A 17,382-nucleotide genomic window follows, 5' to 3' on the forward strand; every position below is an offset into this window, starting at 1 on the left:
TCCTTATCACATTCCCGTTCACAAACTCTTTCTTCCTATTATCACTGATCCAATACAGTGCAACGATTTCAAGAGAACGGCGTTACTGCTTTTATCTCTACCTTTTTTTGCGTTATTGACTTACTGCTATTCCGCTTATTATTTTAATGGGATTTGTTGCGGACGGTAAAACTAGTATACTGAAATTATTTACGTGTGTGAACAGGTATGGTTTCTACATGCTCGATTAAAATAAAAAAATCAACTTTGTTTTATATTTATTTGAGACTTATACATAAACGTTTTAAATTGTTGAAAAATGACAAAATTACGGAATGTAATCTTATGTAATGTAAATGAACGGACTTCTCGTATACTATTACCGTGTTTATAAATAATTAAGTATCTTTATTTTTGTTTGAGAACAAAATGTTTTTAGATTGTCATAATCATACAATTTCACCTAAAGTTTTGTTGTTTTTTTCGTTCGGAGATAAATTTCGTTAACAAGATTTGTTTGTTCTTAAATTTAGATAACTATATATAAATTTAATATATCAATTACTTCGGGATTCAACAGTGAATATCGCTATGATGACATCTGATTTTCATTAAAATACTTTATTCAACGTTTATGTTTGCATATTGTGTGAAGCAGTTTTCTATATTTCCTTTTTAAATATATTTCATTAACAAAAAGGTTACCAAGAATTAACGTGGCGAAATTGGATCTTGATTCATTTTCGAACTCCAGGCACATTTCAGATTGTGGCATTTGACATACGATTTACCGCCTAACAGAGCAGGAAATACGATCATTTCTATAAATATAATAAGGAAGGCGGTGGAAACTTCAAATAGGGATGGACTATTTTTGACAGCATCGTTTCGTGGACAATAACAAAACAAAAATTACACAAACTATATATTAATAAAACACATATTGTAACCTTCGAATGATAATTTTCTAATTATTTTTGTTTATTGGCAAATAATTAACTTAAGCTAAAAAGCAATGCGGACTGTTATTCTCGCAGTTAAAGTCAAAAGCATCAGATGTTTAAGTCGTTAACGAATGATCAAATAAACACTAAGTCCAACATTATTTCTTCAACATCCTCTTGAAATTGATTGATAATACAGTTCAATTCTCGATTACAGAAATACACTTGATAAAACAGTTGGATTCTAGGTGGCAGTAAAAAATGTTATTAAAATTTAAATTAAAAAACGTCATTAATGTTAATTAATATCAATCAATTACATTTAGCAATATGTACGTGTTTCATCTTTTGCATGACTTCTCGCATTTATATTTAGAAAATGGTTAATTATGTATATGCTGTAATAAACGATTTTCGTTCTTAAAGTTGAGCCAAAAACGAACGAATGCCATATTTTAAATAAAATAAAAACCATCGCTACAAAATCTCAATGAATCATAATCCTCTGAGAAATTACTGCAATTGAAGTAATATACCATTCGTCGGATAGACATGTGTCCACTTTATCTCCTTTACACTGTTTTCCTGAACTTCTGTCCGTTGATATCGGGACGAAATCGGAACAAGCTAACCTTGGTTCGCGGGATCATTAAACCTTTTCGTGAACAACTAAACAACAACGTCCTAATCTATTAAAAATGTCGTTTTATCTGACTAAAATGTTATTTGATCACATTTAGCCGTTAGGTCTTCGAGAATAAAAGTTTAAACATCAAACAATGATTTATTTTCTATTTTCCGTGAAATGTATTGGGTAATGTCAGTTATCTAAAACTGATATTCCACTGTTTCAAAAAGTAGAACATAATAATCACAAATATCGATTTCAGTGTTTTCTGATTCTTATTTTACCTCGTTACAACATGTATACGGCCAATAAAGTGGTCGTTAACAATGCAAAATAATAAAAGTAACCTTCTTTTTCAGTATCATAATATTTGGAATGGATATAGATTGATAGCAAAATGACTTTTAAACAGATTTTATCTTTTTTCGGAATTGTATATAGCATATCTTGCATTTCGTTTTAAAGCATTATGACAAAAGTTATGACGTACTCTTTGGGCCAAAAGTACATATACGCCAACAGCTAAAAAAGATATCAACGCGGTGACAAAATTATCACCGCGGTCACTGCGGTAATCAATTTATCACTGCGGTGATATATTTGTAACTGCGGTGATACTTTGTCTGACCCAAAGAGTTTGATAAGACCTAAATCAAACTGACCAATGAATTATCGTCTTGCAAAACGGCAAATCGGCGAATATATAATGCGAAGTTTTCAAGATGTCTGCCTCCATGGGTAAGGAGAGAGTCGTTTAAAACATTACTACTTTGATCACCGAGTGGAATTCTACCGCATGATAAAATAATTTCTTTGCTCTGTGAACGAATTGCGCCGCCATTTTCTTCGAATATAGCATTTTCTGCGGGGTCAATATTTATATTTCAAATTATTTTACTTAATAAAATCAATAAAGGACAAAAACATATGAATAAACTTATATCCCTATTCATGCGTATTGATTTTATTTTAAAATATTATAAAAAATTTAATTATTTCTTTAAAAAAACTCGGTTTGTTACGGGGAAAATGATTGGTTGAAAACTGACCCTAACAAATAAATGTAACAGCAGGCATAAAAATATACCAACAGTCATAATTTGTCACCGCTGTGACAAAATTGTTACCGCAGTGACAAAATAGATATCACCGCGGTGACAAAATTGTAACCGCGGTGACAATTTGTCACTGCGGTGATATCTATTTTAGCTGTTGGCGTATATGTACTTTTGACCCAAATGGTACGGCATATGTTGTCGTATTGGTCTTTGACTCTTTTTGACCTTTTCGGATCGATATAGGATGATCAAAGAGGGAGTGGTCTACCACACAGGTATATTAAACTTCATTCCTCACATTGTGTACACCGTGATAATAACGTAGTGACGTCACCATCTATGTATAGAATGATATTCCTCATCCTAGGCTTAGCCTAAGGTATATATAACCAGTCTAACTTTAAGAAAAACGTTTAAAAGCCGGGAGAACACGTAAACAAATATTTCAAGAATTGTATCTATCCTTCTTTGCAAACGTTATATAAATGGCGTAACGCTTGATTTGCTTGAAAATATTCACACCATTCTTAATTTGTTATTGATATTGAGAAACCTAACGGTATCTTGATATGCGAAAAGTATATGACTTCTGTATCTCATTGATAAGTTAAGCCAGGGTTTGTGATCGAAGAAGATGCATCGAGACAGGCAGGAACTACAAATCAGTTACAATAACAGCATACATGTTAGCATCACCGAAAGGTGGATTGAGATATATATAAATGGGTATGTGGTGTTTGGACTTATAATCGTGGCCATCTTTGTAACCTCCTTAAACATGGCAGTGATTTGCCGGCGCAAACCTACAAAATTAAGTATGCAATCTCAAACGTTTGTTTTGGGACTTAATGTTTGGGATTTGCTTCTTCTCTGCATTATACTTTTGAAGACGACAGCCCTAAATATCTGGAACTGGTATGCTGCACATGTTAATCCACACCTGACCAAATTGCTTACACATGGGCACCACATTGCCGATATTAACATCACCTTTGTCACTGTCAGTATCGCTGCATTGCTTTTTGCTACCAGCTGCATTAGCGAAAGTGGTGCACAACGTCAAGAGCCAGATATACAGTCATATTGATTTTGCTATTATCAATCACTCTGGAGAGTGTTGGATGGGTAGGAAATGATGCAACTGCTTCGTCCATAAATGAAACTTTAGAGATAGCAGTCCGCAAAACGCAGCCAGTTTTTCAAACTAACGTGACATGTTGCACAGTAATCCTTATTACCACCCGTGTGGTACCAATAGTGTTAATATCATCGCTGAGTATTGCCACACTGCTATTGACAAGAAAATCGGCGCGTGAAGTAATGCAATTCTGCAAGTTATCAAATATAAGGTATAATACTTCTTCACATTATATAGGGAAAGTAAAACACAGAAATGTTACATCCAGTACGATCGTGATAGCGGTAATGGTGTTGAACATCTTATTTCGAGCGCTTACAGTTGTGAGCTTCATTTTTGATAAGAATGTTGTCTGCCACCATCGCATGACCGTGTGCACAATAGTACGGACAGCATTGGTCTATGTGCACAATGTTCTTTTACCAGTCAACAGTGTGATAAATGTATTTGTGTATTCAATCAGCATGCGTCGGATTAGAATGTACATAAAAGCACTAACCTTAAGGGTTGTCAATATTTTTAAACGTGCGCAACAGTTTATTTCACGTGTTTAAAATATAAGTTCTAGAAAAACGACCTTGATAAAAGAGTACAATTTACAGTGAAGTAAAAATGGCCCCTTTTACAAAAAAAGTCACACATGTGGCGAAATATACCTGAATAGTGTAAACGAAATGTACACCGAATGACTTTTCGTGATGCTGTTGGTCGTTCTCATTTACTGACATTCGTGCAGTTATGTGTTGTTTTCTTTCGTTAGTAGGTTGCTTGCCCTAAACAATAACATTGTACTGCTAACAATCAATTCAACGTTGCAAATCGAATTTCACTTACTATTTATGTATATGTTAAGATTTTCATTGAATAATTGAAATAATATCAGCAAGTATTTAATATTGTTGTTTTTAAGCTTTAATGCATTCACATTACCTATTGTGAATATAGTTTGAATATTCGGACTGAAAAACATGCAATAACTTAGACATGACATAACGCCAGTAACGTCAAGCCTCTTTTGTTAATTACACTGAACCATATGTCCAAATCAATTGTACAAAGATTTATACGTGTTTATTGTTTGACCATTTTCCTTTTTTCACACATATATTTCCAGCCATAAACTAATTACGACTAGTACCGATACATAATTTAATTATTGTTATACCTGACTTGCACTTATTCATTCTTATTTATTTCTGTATGTTGTCTAGATTTAGTATTTGTTTATCGCAATATTATTGTTGGATTATTTCATTAAAAACGATTGAAATTAGTTAAGTAAGTGGTAAATGTGTTCATGTCCAGTGTACATGATATGTTTACAATTTATTTTACATTAATGTGTGTTTATTGCTTGTACATTCATTTTTCATCCAACTCATGTAGGTTTATACTTGTATTAGTGTTAGACCTAACGTTTAAATATTAATATTTTTTAGTTTGACAGGTACATTTTAGTGTTTCATTCTCAATTGTGTATATTTGTTGTAATTTTATGTAAAAATAAAAAAACTGTGTTAAATACTATTTGTTCTCCTAAAGCGTTTCCGTAAGCGTTTATACAGCCAGTGTTGCCAAACTGATTATATAAAAATAAAATGCGTGACATGACATAAATTTTACACTTCTGACACTCCTGGATTGTAGAACAGTTAAACATTACATATTTTTACATTGTAAAAAATACATACACATTACTTCCGTAAAATCAGGAAATGTTGGGGCCCACACCGATTGTGTCAACAGGTTTTGGCTGAGCCCTAAATTATGTTAGTTATTGAAAAAAGTGTTTTAGTAGTGACAAGTATGGACGAGGATGCATCTCAAGATTATCGTACTTACTCTTTTCGATATAGATAGTGTCAAGATAAACATTCTGACAAAGTTTTATCACGATTGCATCATACATGCGGTATCTAGATTGGTAGCAAGCTTTTTCTTATGTTTGACCAGGTCACTTAGTTTCTGGAAGCAACCTCGGCCTTGATTGTGTTAAGATAAACATTCTGACCAACTTCAATCAAGAGTGGATACACAAAATCGGCTTTGAGAGTTGTAATTAGCTATAAGTTGACGATGTACTGTAAAACGTTACTTGTTACATTATAGGAAATTGTGTTTATTATATTGATACTCAACACATTATGATAATTTCTAAGGAGTAGTGTTATTTTACTTGGTATTGCTTATGAAAAGTTAAATGGTGAAAATAGCATGTGCAATATTATTATTTTGATGTGATTTACAAAAAGCGTAAACTTAACACGTGCTTAACAACATCATACATTATTATGAAAGTACAAAAGTGCTATACAGGTAAAATGCGCGTCGTTATAGTCCAGTCATTCTAGCCCACAAAAAGACTTAACCTCAAACAAATTGCAAAAGTATGATGAATGATTTTGAAACTTTAACCATCACTCTAAAACATATAAAAAGTCTAGAAGAATTGAAGTAGGGAAAAACTGAAAAAAAAGTTAAACTTAGTGTCTTTACTGGAGGAACATACCATAAAAAAACTCAATGATAATTTTGTATAGTATTTTTTTCAAAACCGTAATAGTAGGTTTCTTCAGTTTTCAATTAATAAACTTAAAAATAATTATGCATTATTCAATTTTTTAAGCAAACTTAAAATTGACAAATTATCATTTATTAATCAACCAATATTTGAAAAGTGAGTGGGGTATTTATGTATCTACAAATTGGACAATGCCCTGTGAACGTAAACAGAAATGTGTGTGTTTCTTAAAGTATATGTGTTTTATTAAAACAAATGAATATATATGGTATTGACAATTAATCGAATGCTTTCACTATATTGTGGTTATATAGATAGGTGTTCAATCATTGCTTTTACTCATTATGTTGCAAATTTCGGCAGACGAATTTTTTTATTTACAAATGCAAGTATCGGCCTTTTCGGGGCTGCAGTCGGAAACATTATTAAAAACGGATAATTGACTTATATAAACCAATTCATCATTTTGTAACACTGTTTTCGAATGTCTGCACCAATACATTATTGTTTTCAGGGACGTATAAGGTAAATCCCGCGACAAAAATATTTGTGAAAAATATAATGAAACACAAAAGCACATGTAATATAAGATCATTAGTTTTCAAGTTAAACTTATTAAGGGATGGAAAGAAATTAGATACCCCATTACCCAAAATAAAACCTCCGCCTGTTTAATTTAGAAGTGCAGTTCATGCAGGCTAACTATGAACAGTGTTACATTCCTCGATGTACTGTCGGTTTGAAATATATCATCCTACTTTATACTGTACAACACTTACTGTAAATAACACAAAATAATCTATATACACGAACTCAGTGCAATATACACACAATATATTATAATTATTTACAAGAGAGTATAGCACAAGAGCGTAAACAATCATATCTTATCAACCATAAAAGACTTGAATATCCTGTTTTATTGAGTTCAACATTAAATATTAAATGGCAAACAATAATCTATCTACACGAACACATTGCAATATACATACAGCATATGATACTTATTTACAAGAATATAGCACAAGAGCGTAAACAATAATATACTATCAACCATATAACACAGACATTAAAAATCCTATTTAACAGTGTACAGCACTTTGTCTTAAATGGCACAAAATAACCTATATACACGAACAAAGTGCAATATACACACCAATAAATTATAATTATTTACAAGAGATCAGCACAAGAACGTAAACAATAATATGATATCAACCGTATAAAAAGACCTTGAAGAGCTCAGACCCAAACTATCGTAATTACTCTAAGTTTTCGGACACTAAGTTTTCGGACGCCCTCTTTTTTAGCCAAAATAATTATTTTTAGTGACTCTTAATTTTCGGACATACGGGTTTTCGTCCAAAATAAATTTCTCTTAATTTTCGGACAGTATATTTTACCGCGCTTTTCTACAGAATTCGGCCTTGTTTTCGCTTATCTTGAGACACTTCGATCATGGATTTTTACACCCGGATTCAGATCATAAAACCTGACAGATGCGTGCCTGAGGTCAATGGACCATTACATTCGCGTAATTGGGTGAATAACTATGTATACAGTAGAAAGTAATGTATTCACCCAGCAGCATTTGAAACAGTGTCGTCCTATTAAGGAAGCAGTATGTTTTCTGTTTTTACTTTTTGTTGTATATCATTACATGCCACAGTTAACAAAGCTGCAAAGTTCTTATTATTTATTTCAAACATAAAAAAGATCAATTAATCACAAGAAAGTTATTGTACATTGATTTATGGCATTTACTTAAATGTTTAAAGTAATTTATTTAAAATATTCCACGTAGATAAGATTCTTAACATTGTTATTTCAGACACACTCACATAATAACATTCGTATTCACAAATGTTTATTTCTCCAAATAATAGTGACAATTCTTCCAATCATTGGTAAATAGAAGATGTGCAGTTGCAATATCAGATGCAATTATGTATTCCCTTCATAACAAATCATGTTAACCAGTTCATAACACTATCGTCCAATTTATATCTTGTACCATTACTTATAAATTGTATAATGCATATATAATGTAGGCTATGGGCTTGTATAAGCTTTTCTGCAGAATAAATGATGATGATGTTGTTGTTGTTATTTCAATATAATTATAATTTTCGGACGCCTTAATGTGTGTCTCTAAATTTTCGGACACCTGTAATTTTTGAATATTTGGACACTAAAAAAATATTTATTTTTTATTATCCGAAAACAAAGAGTAATTACGGTAAGTCAACATTCCTCAAGGAAATTGCATATGACTTTCGGGACATTCTTGAAAATGAATATTTTTTTTGGCATGTTTACTTCAAAATAATTCCCGAGTTGAAACTTAAGTATCAATGCCTTAGTTATGTAGTTTAGTTATGTAACATACATGTCTATATACAAAAACTACTCGGAATCCGAATCCGAGTTTATGCGTATGAATGTTGTGCTGTTTGAACAACTTGAACCCTTGCATTCACCGAAAGCAATGGAGCATTCGAGTCCATTTTCCCTACATATGCACCTTTTCGAATCACAATGCTGCTTGCATTTATACCTGATCATGTTCAAAGTTGTTCAGGAGCAGCCTGGATATCGGTCTTTATAGGCAGGAGATTACGCTGTACTCTTGCCCAACCCCAGTGTGCAGGGTCAAGTTTTGTTTCCTTACGGATCCACTCCTACAGGTGGTAAAATGTCCTCATTCTGTGATATTTTGCCGCGGCAGATGTTGGTGGCAAAGTTTGAACTTGCACCTGCGATGTACTTGTTATTACCTTCCTTGTGAAGTTTGTAAAACGAAGCATGTCAGCTGGTAACCCTCCATACAGAAGTACCAGAATGTGTTCTCAACAAGTAATAACTTCTTCTTGTGTACTTTCTTTAAAAAAAACACATCAGCAAGTTCAAGAAGTTGTTCAGCTGACATAAACTTTTTCAGTGATGCAGCTTTGCTAATGCCAAAAAACTGTGATGTTGTATCGCACCCTGATAGTATATAACAGGCAGAATACTACACAGCTGCAGATCAATCAGTAATTTAGTTTTATTTACATCCAATGTCCTACGCCCGTTTGATTTCTCTGTTTCATGGCTGGCCTGAACCAAACTTGATTATGAAACGCCTGTATATGATATAGCACTAGCACTAAAATATCAGTGTCTTCGCCTATTACGACAACTTTGTTGCTTCCGCAATTTCGAGAGCAGTCAGAACTATCAAAACTGTCGGAATCAGCTATTGCGTTAACAACGTTGTATTCATTTTCCTTTAACACCTCAGTCAGTATGAAAATAAAGTTTTGCTTGTTTACTGGATTTGCAAATAACTTCTGTTTCTTTGAAGTGAAGTGAGTTATGCGTGTAAAATATACCTCTATATCGGTTACATCATGTGTACGTCGTAGTTATGCAATGTCTTTGGTAGTTGGTCCTGATTGGTACCCATCAAAAACTATCGTGGATAGTTGGATAGTTTGCGGATATATACTTGATGTACGATTCGCATATTTCTGAGAATGTCATTCCCATTTTCCAATGTACATGGTGAAGGAGGGACCCGCCATCGAGTACAAATATAGTCTCCTTTGGTTCAACAGTTTCAGAACTGCAATCTTCTATAGCCCGTATAGTATCAGCTAATTGTGATTTCTTGCCTTTCCTTACAAGTCCTTATGTGTCAAACAAAGAAGATGGAACACTGCACAATTCATACGAAAACACACTGGGGATATTTTCTATAAATCTTTGAGCTGCCGTAGAAAGTCTTTGAAACAACAAGTGTGATTTAATCTTTACAACGTCACTTTCAACTTTGCTGTGCTGAATAGTAGCACCAATCGATTTTGCTTGCTGACTTCTTTTGAAACTAATTTCAAACACGTTTTGTCCTTTCATCGCATCTACGATTCTTGCACCAATATTTCTCTCTAGATGTGCATTCACTGTAGATTCTGAGGTAACGCTTGTCTCAATATTAAACAGGGGGGGGGGGCTTCTTCACGGAAAGGGTTTCTTTCTTCCAAAAAAAGTCAAAAATGTTGTAGTGTCTCTAAAGTCTCTTTCACTATGCGATGTTAAAACGTCTTTATGTTGCGGAGATGATTCATATTCCTTTCCACAAAATGACTGAATTGTGTTATTGGCGGCTGGCAAGTCGTATACAATTTCCAAACGTGAACGCACTACAGCAGACCAATCATCTTTTCTTGTTTGACAAACGTCTTGAATTGTCTTCTGAAATTCAAGAGTCAGGATAGCGAATACATCATGGTCCCTTTTTCTGACTAAATTTTGCAGACTGTCCACGAAACAAGCAGTGTTCTTTAAAAATAAATGAATCAATTTTGAATCTTAATGCCCGACATTGCTGGTCCTCCTGTTTTATATCCCGAGAAATTGTATTAGGATTGCAATACTGTTTCCTACATTCCAAATGAACGAACTGACCGGGACTTAAAATATGGTATTTTTTCGGTGGTTTTGCTTGATTTATTGAACTGCATCCTTTTTTTAAATAATATTTGCTGCTTTTTTTGCATCGTCGATACAGACGTTACATTAGGCACAGTTTCTGGTTTTTGAACATTCTGAAATGAGAAAAAAAGTATAAATATAATACAAATACCTTCATTTTTTTTATTTTAATGATTTAGAGCCATGTTTTGCCTTTTTTTCTCGCGCAAGTTAAATTAACGTCCGTTTTATTACCATAATAGGCTTCCGTATTTTTTTTCTAAGAATACCCGCCACCATATTTTTTACAACTTTCCCCCGCATGGATTCTTTTAGACTTCTTATATTATTAATTAAATTCTTAACTCAACATATTTACGCACTCATAAATTCTTTTGCAATTAGTTTTAGGTCTAAGTGTAGATTGACTGGACTATTGGAGCAAAATGACTACTCATATCTATGGCTTTTGTTTGAACATTTGTATTACGACCCAACAACATCATATGCAAACCAAAGGTGGACGTACGATTGGGCTGAAAGGTATTCTTTATTTAAACCCTATTCTTATTAGTATATAATACAATTACATGTCCTGATTGGTACGGACCTTCCAATTTGCCCTCTAGTTTAATAATATAATATAAAGAAGTGAAACGCCAGATGCTGGAGTAGTATTGAATTATTATTATAAACAATTAGTAGGTCCTTTATTTAAGGCAAGTGACCGATTGCCCAAAAAGTACAAAACAGCACAATACAGCACAATACAAAACAACATAAACACAAATTAGAATTAAGCTGGGGTCACCGCCTTGGAACGGTCAATGCAAAGCATTGGTGGTTTAAACCGGTTTTGGAGCGCTCAACCTCACACTTGGCCCAGCAATATTCATAATACATTTAAGTGTAAATTTAACCTCATAGCATTGTAACTCATTTTAAACAATAATAAAAGGGAATTAAAACGTATTCAATTTAATTACCATTTTATTACTCAATGGTATTGAAGATACAAGAGCAACAGAGTTACAACTTTTTGAGGAACGATGGAATGAAACTATGAACAAGTGTCAACTACATTCCTTCTTTATAGAAAAAGATTTAAGAATATAGCATCATGAAGTTTATATTTCAGATCATCATCGCACAAATACAGGAAGAAGCAGCAATAATGGGTGTAAAAGTGCCATATTACATTGCTTGGTTGTTTATGTACTGTTAATAAATAAATCAAACAAAAAACGCCTGTCACAGAGAAAATCAAAATTAAATTATAAACTCAATGACCTATGCATGTAGATTACAACTTGGAAAGTTGGTCGTATGACGTCACAAAAATCAATGTACTCAGGAACAGAGAAAGAGTTATGACGTAATTGACGCGCGAAAACACAATGACGTGAACAAAATCCAGGGGCAGTACTGTAAAGTTAAAATAAAAATATTAATGGGGCGGTACTGCAAAATTTACTACTAATAAAACAAGTTTAGGTGATTAAATATTAAGAATCAAATGTCTAAAAAATAGTAATTCTATTAAAGCGACATTATTGGAATCAAACAGTATATAGGTGTTTTGACAACTGACGACAGAAATGATTTGATGTAAGATGTGTGTCAAAATGTAGTTTTCATGCAGATTTATGCATACGACCCGAAGACACAATTATGCTCAAATGTGAAAAATGCCCATAATATCTAATAATTCCAAATTTTAAGCAAAGAAAGATATAGTGAATCAAAAACCATCAAGCACGTGTATTTAAGTAATTCAGCAGCATATCCTTTTGATAAAAACGAGTTAATTAAATTGAAAAGTTTAATATGAACATTTTCTTTAACATATTTTAATTTGCGGACACGCTTCAAAACATCTCCATAAAAAGATGGATGGGAAATTCCATTATTTAAATGCCATTTTAAAGAAACATTATATTTTGAAATTAAATCATCATACTTTGAGTGAAATTTAGCAAATTTACTAGGTTATGATACAAAAAGAATTGTTTTAGCAATTTCTTTGTTAATAAAAGATTACGATCATTAAAATCTTTAATACATGAACATGCTCTGGCATAACGTACCAACTGTGAAATGTAAATATCATAGGCAGGACCTTTAGGGATGTTGCAATCTAGGAACGGAAAATTCACAATTTCAAAGTTAAAGTCGTCCCGTTTGTCGTATAAACTAGTTTTAATCATACTATTTTTAATAGTTAGATGTAAGTCTAAATACGCAACGTCTGTATTGGATTGAGACGATCTATTTAAGACTAGTTCGTTAGGGTAGATTTTGTGAATATATTGTTCAAATAATGGATTATCTAAATTAAGTATGTCATCAATGTACCTACTAGTACATAGTAACATTGAATCAAATCTACTTGTTTAGTTTTAGATAATTCTAACATAAATTCGCTTTCATAACAATATAAAAAAAGATCAGCTGTAAGTGGCGCACAATTAGTACCCGTAGGAACACCAATAATTTGTTTAAATATTTTACCATTAAATTCGCCAAACAAATTATCCAGAAGAAAAGTAAGTGCTGCACACAAGTCAAGACCAGTCCGAATGATGTAATTATCTAATATCTGATTAGTAAAAAAGCTATTTTAGTGTTTAAAGCTAGATATGAACACTTCTCTCTAGCAAATGCTTTTTCAATCAAAGAAACAAGTTAGGATTTTATTAAAGCGTGAGGAAGCGTTGTATATAGTGTAGAAAAATCATAAGTACTTACCTGTGACACCTTATATTTTTTATTTTCAATTTTATCAATAACTTCTAAGGAGTTTTTTATTGACCAAAATAGGTTAATATTACTATTTTCATAAACTTTATTATAATATTTAGCTATATAATATCTAATAGCACTCAATGCAGATGTAAGATACACTGATAATTGCTTGGTGGTACAAGACACTGAATTAGCGATAAAACGACTTTTATATGGCGTTTTATGTAATTTAGGAATCCAGTAAAGTGATGGCAATTTCTTATCAGTAATATTGACTATTACATTAAATTTTTTGCATTCGGCAATATATCCGGAAATAATTTCATTAGGTTGCTTATTGTAATCACAAAATGATGTAGTTTGTGAAAGTGCTTGTGAACTAGTTTGAACATAAAACACTCGTCATATTATTTTAACATTATTAGCAGCCTTATTCGCAGGAACTATGACGAATTTAGATTTTAAGTCTGCAAGCAATTCACACAGATTTTGTTTATTAAATGTAGGTGAATGTGGTAAAGCCAAAGGATTTATATCATAAAAAATATATTTTATTCATGGCCATACTAAATAGTTTTGTTTTCCAATCATAGAGTGCAGTAATTTCAGCATTTTCCTTCCTGCACCATTTAGTGCAATAATCCTGTAAGGATGTTACGATTTTCTTAATGCAGTCATCAAAATCCACAGGAATATGCAATCTATACTTAGGGCCTCTGCGTAGTAAATTCCTAAGGTTTTTATTTTGAATAAAATTAAGGTCCCCAGTAATAACATGTCCAACTGGACCATATATATATTTGGAACTAGAACAGTCACATGATGTAGGACAATTTCTTAGTACATTAATATCTTTGGAAATAGAATTATAATTAAAGACAATACTTCTTACAGGTTTACAATATTTGTAGCAAATAAGTGGTGATTCAGTATTGAGGAAATAAGGGGAATCAACCGACGTACATTTTTATCATTGAATATTTTTGGAAGGTCAATTAAATCAAGACCTTTGTTACAAAACTCAATTTTGATACGATTTCTAGTTTTGTTAAGTGCATTTTCAATAAAAGGTTTAAGATAGTAGTCAGTGAAAGATTCAATAATACAAGCACATTCATATAGAGGGTCAGTATTATAAGTTTACATTCCTTATCTATATGTGCCAACGGAGAAACAGAAAGAGAGCAACGTGCACTTAGTAATTTATGTTTACCTCCATTTTGTAATAAAGTATAGCAGTCATTTAAAGAAAGCAGACGTTTAAATTTACGCCTTACGTTGCCATTTTTCCTAATGCCGTGTGAGCGTTTATTTCTAAGACGTTTACTAAACAGAGAAAATGAATTAATCGATTTATTTTTAGAAATAGTTCCATTATTTAGAATATTATCATTTAATCCAAGTGGGTAAGCTGATTGCAAACGTTTAATCCATTCAAATTCCGACATGCACCTAGCTTTTAATTGGCAATGATTTGAAGTACTTTTATTAAAAATAAGTTGCTCCACAGGTTGAATTAAAATATTTGTAACGCTATGACTCGTTTTATTAAAATGCTGGCAAATGAAGTTAAAAAATTTATTGTTATTTTTTATTACAAAAAAATGTTCCCTAAAACGTGTTTTAAGTGATCTACCAGTCTGCCCAACGTATTGCGCACCACAACAGGGTACATTTCAAGAAATGACATAAACCACATGCATAGAATTTCATGAGACATCGGATTTAATGTTAACTGAAAATTTGCGGTTATTAACAGATGAAAGAATACAAGAGGACATATTTAAAAACTTACAACATAAACACTTCCTGGGGTTGCACTTATTTATTGTAGGATACCGATTACACGGAGCTTGATTACGCTGCGAACTAGAACACTGTCGCATTGTATCTCCAATAAAAGATGTTCGAAGTAAACTAAATATTTGACTGTAGGTTTAGAAAAAAGCAACCGTCTATATTTTAACGGCAAATGAATATTACGTGTAATCGGAATTCTCAATGGGGAGAGAACAACTATAGGGTTTTTTGTTATCAATATTTCCATAGGTTTTTTATTTTGCTAAGGTTTCTAAAAAAAACAAAAAAACAATACCTCTACCAGCCTCTGAAGGCTGACAATAAAACAACATCGAAGATATGTACGGGGAAACAGCATTAGTACTTCGTGTCATTAGCATATATTATATTATTCAGACTACACATTTTACCAAGTTACAACCAAGGATCCTATCATACTTTTTGAATCATCATTCGTTCAACACCGGCATTCAGATATAATTCATATGTGGCCTGGTTAAGTGGGGTTGATGAGTTATCTTGGCATTGCCGCTACATTTAATGGCAAAGGCTTATTTATTCAGAGCCAATAATCATATTAATACAAATGAAACGGTTAATAATTTTTAAAAAATCGTGACGATACTTGTTTAATTTAAGTTTTTTTTCAGGAGTATGCAATTTAGATGTCAACTAAGGATTTTTAGGCATTACAGTTGGAAATAAAAAAAAATGTTTGCCATCAATTATTTTTTTCGAATTTAAAATTAAGCAAACTGTGCAATCGTACCCAGAATGTTTCTATGATAGTTAGTCTTAATATGAACTTCAGAGTATAACTAACGAAACTATGCTTTTAATTTTTAATACACGTCACAAGTTCATCTTTTATGAGATATAAATGTTTTTCACCGATTAATGCATTTATTAAAACAGTTTTTGCAATTTTGTATGTGTTGTGGATAATAATCAATAGTTATTTTTAACAGTGTTTTATGGCATATATATTTATCATGACGTGCTTCTTCGTTATGTTATAACAACTATAAATACACTATGGCTGCATAATAATAATAATAATAATAATAATAATAATAATAATAATAATAATAATAATAATAATAATAACCATCATCATCATCATCATCATCATCATCATCATCATCATCATCATCATCATCATCATCATCATCATCATTATCATCATCATCAGCATCATCATCATCATCATACAGGCATATAGTATACATGCACATATATGAAAAACATATCAACAGCTTGTTATAAACATCGTAAAAGGATTTATTTAATGTACTTGATATATGTTATTGTAATAAGATAATTTATCTCTAAAAAAAATTACCTGTGGTACAATTAAAAATTATCCGCGTTATGAATTTTCAAAACAATGCAACAGCTGAGCACAATTCGCCGCTCGACGCTGTCTGTTACATCAATTGCTGTTAACATTTCTCAAGTTTGATATAATAATATAGACTCGATACAGATGGGCGTGATGTGGAAATTACGTTATCCTCCGGTTCCAAAGCAGCATTGTTTAGATTTAATACTTTTAGCCAGCACGAGATCAACATATTCATTGGTAAGATATGCTACTGGGGCAAAATAACCATTAAATCGCGAGAAAAGTGTTCCTTTAAATAGAACTATACTAGATACACTGAGTGAGCATCGACATAAAAATACCATAGTATTCATTGTAGCTGTACCTTGCAATAGATTGGAAGGTGAACCAAGTTACAAAGACGCTGACGGATTGTATCATAGCGAATACATATATAGAGATAATTATTTTGAAGAAAAAAAACACTTTTAAACAATCACGAACTTTACAATGATCAAGACAATGTGATCAGCATGTGTGCTGCTTTAAATAAGAATTTAGGATAGGAGAATAAAAAAAATACGAAGCAAAACTCTCAAACTTGAGACCTCAACAAAATTGGGATCAGTAATTTCCTCTACAATGTTGCATGTAGTTTCCTCCATTCATTTAATGAAAACATTTAAACAATCGCCTTTTCAACGTAAGACAACACTGATTTGCTATAATGCATACGTTGATAACATAAAATTATCATTATTAAAAAATACTTCGTCATGCCCATCAGTTT

General features: G+C 32.2%; 1 protein-coding gene across 1 annotated transcript in view; it reads left to right on the plus strand.

The window, feature by feature from the left end:
- The window catches only part of LOC127832139 (2-amino-3-ketobutyrate coenzyme A ligase, mitochondrial-like), a 217,978-nt gene that overhangs the window by 106,368 nt on the left and 94,228 nt on the right, over positions 1–17,382 (plus strand). The gene's annotated exons all lie outside the window — the stretch shown is intronic.

The sequence above is a fragment of the Dreissena polymorpha genome, chromosome 1 (assembly GCF_020536995.1).
Source record: "Dreissena polymorpha isolate Duluth1 chromosome 1, UMN_Dpol_1.0, whole genome shotgun sequence".
NCBI lineage: Eukaryota > Metazoa > Mollusca > Bivalvia > Myida > Dreissenidae > Dreissena > Dreissena polymorpha.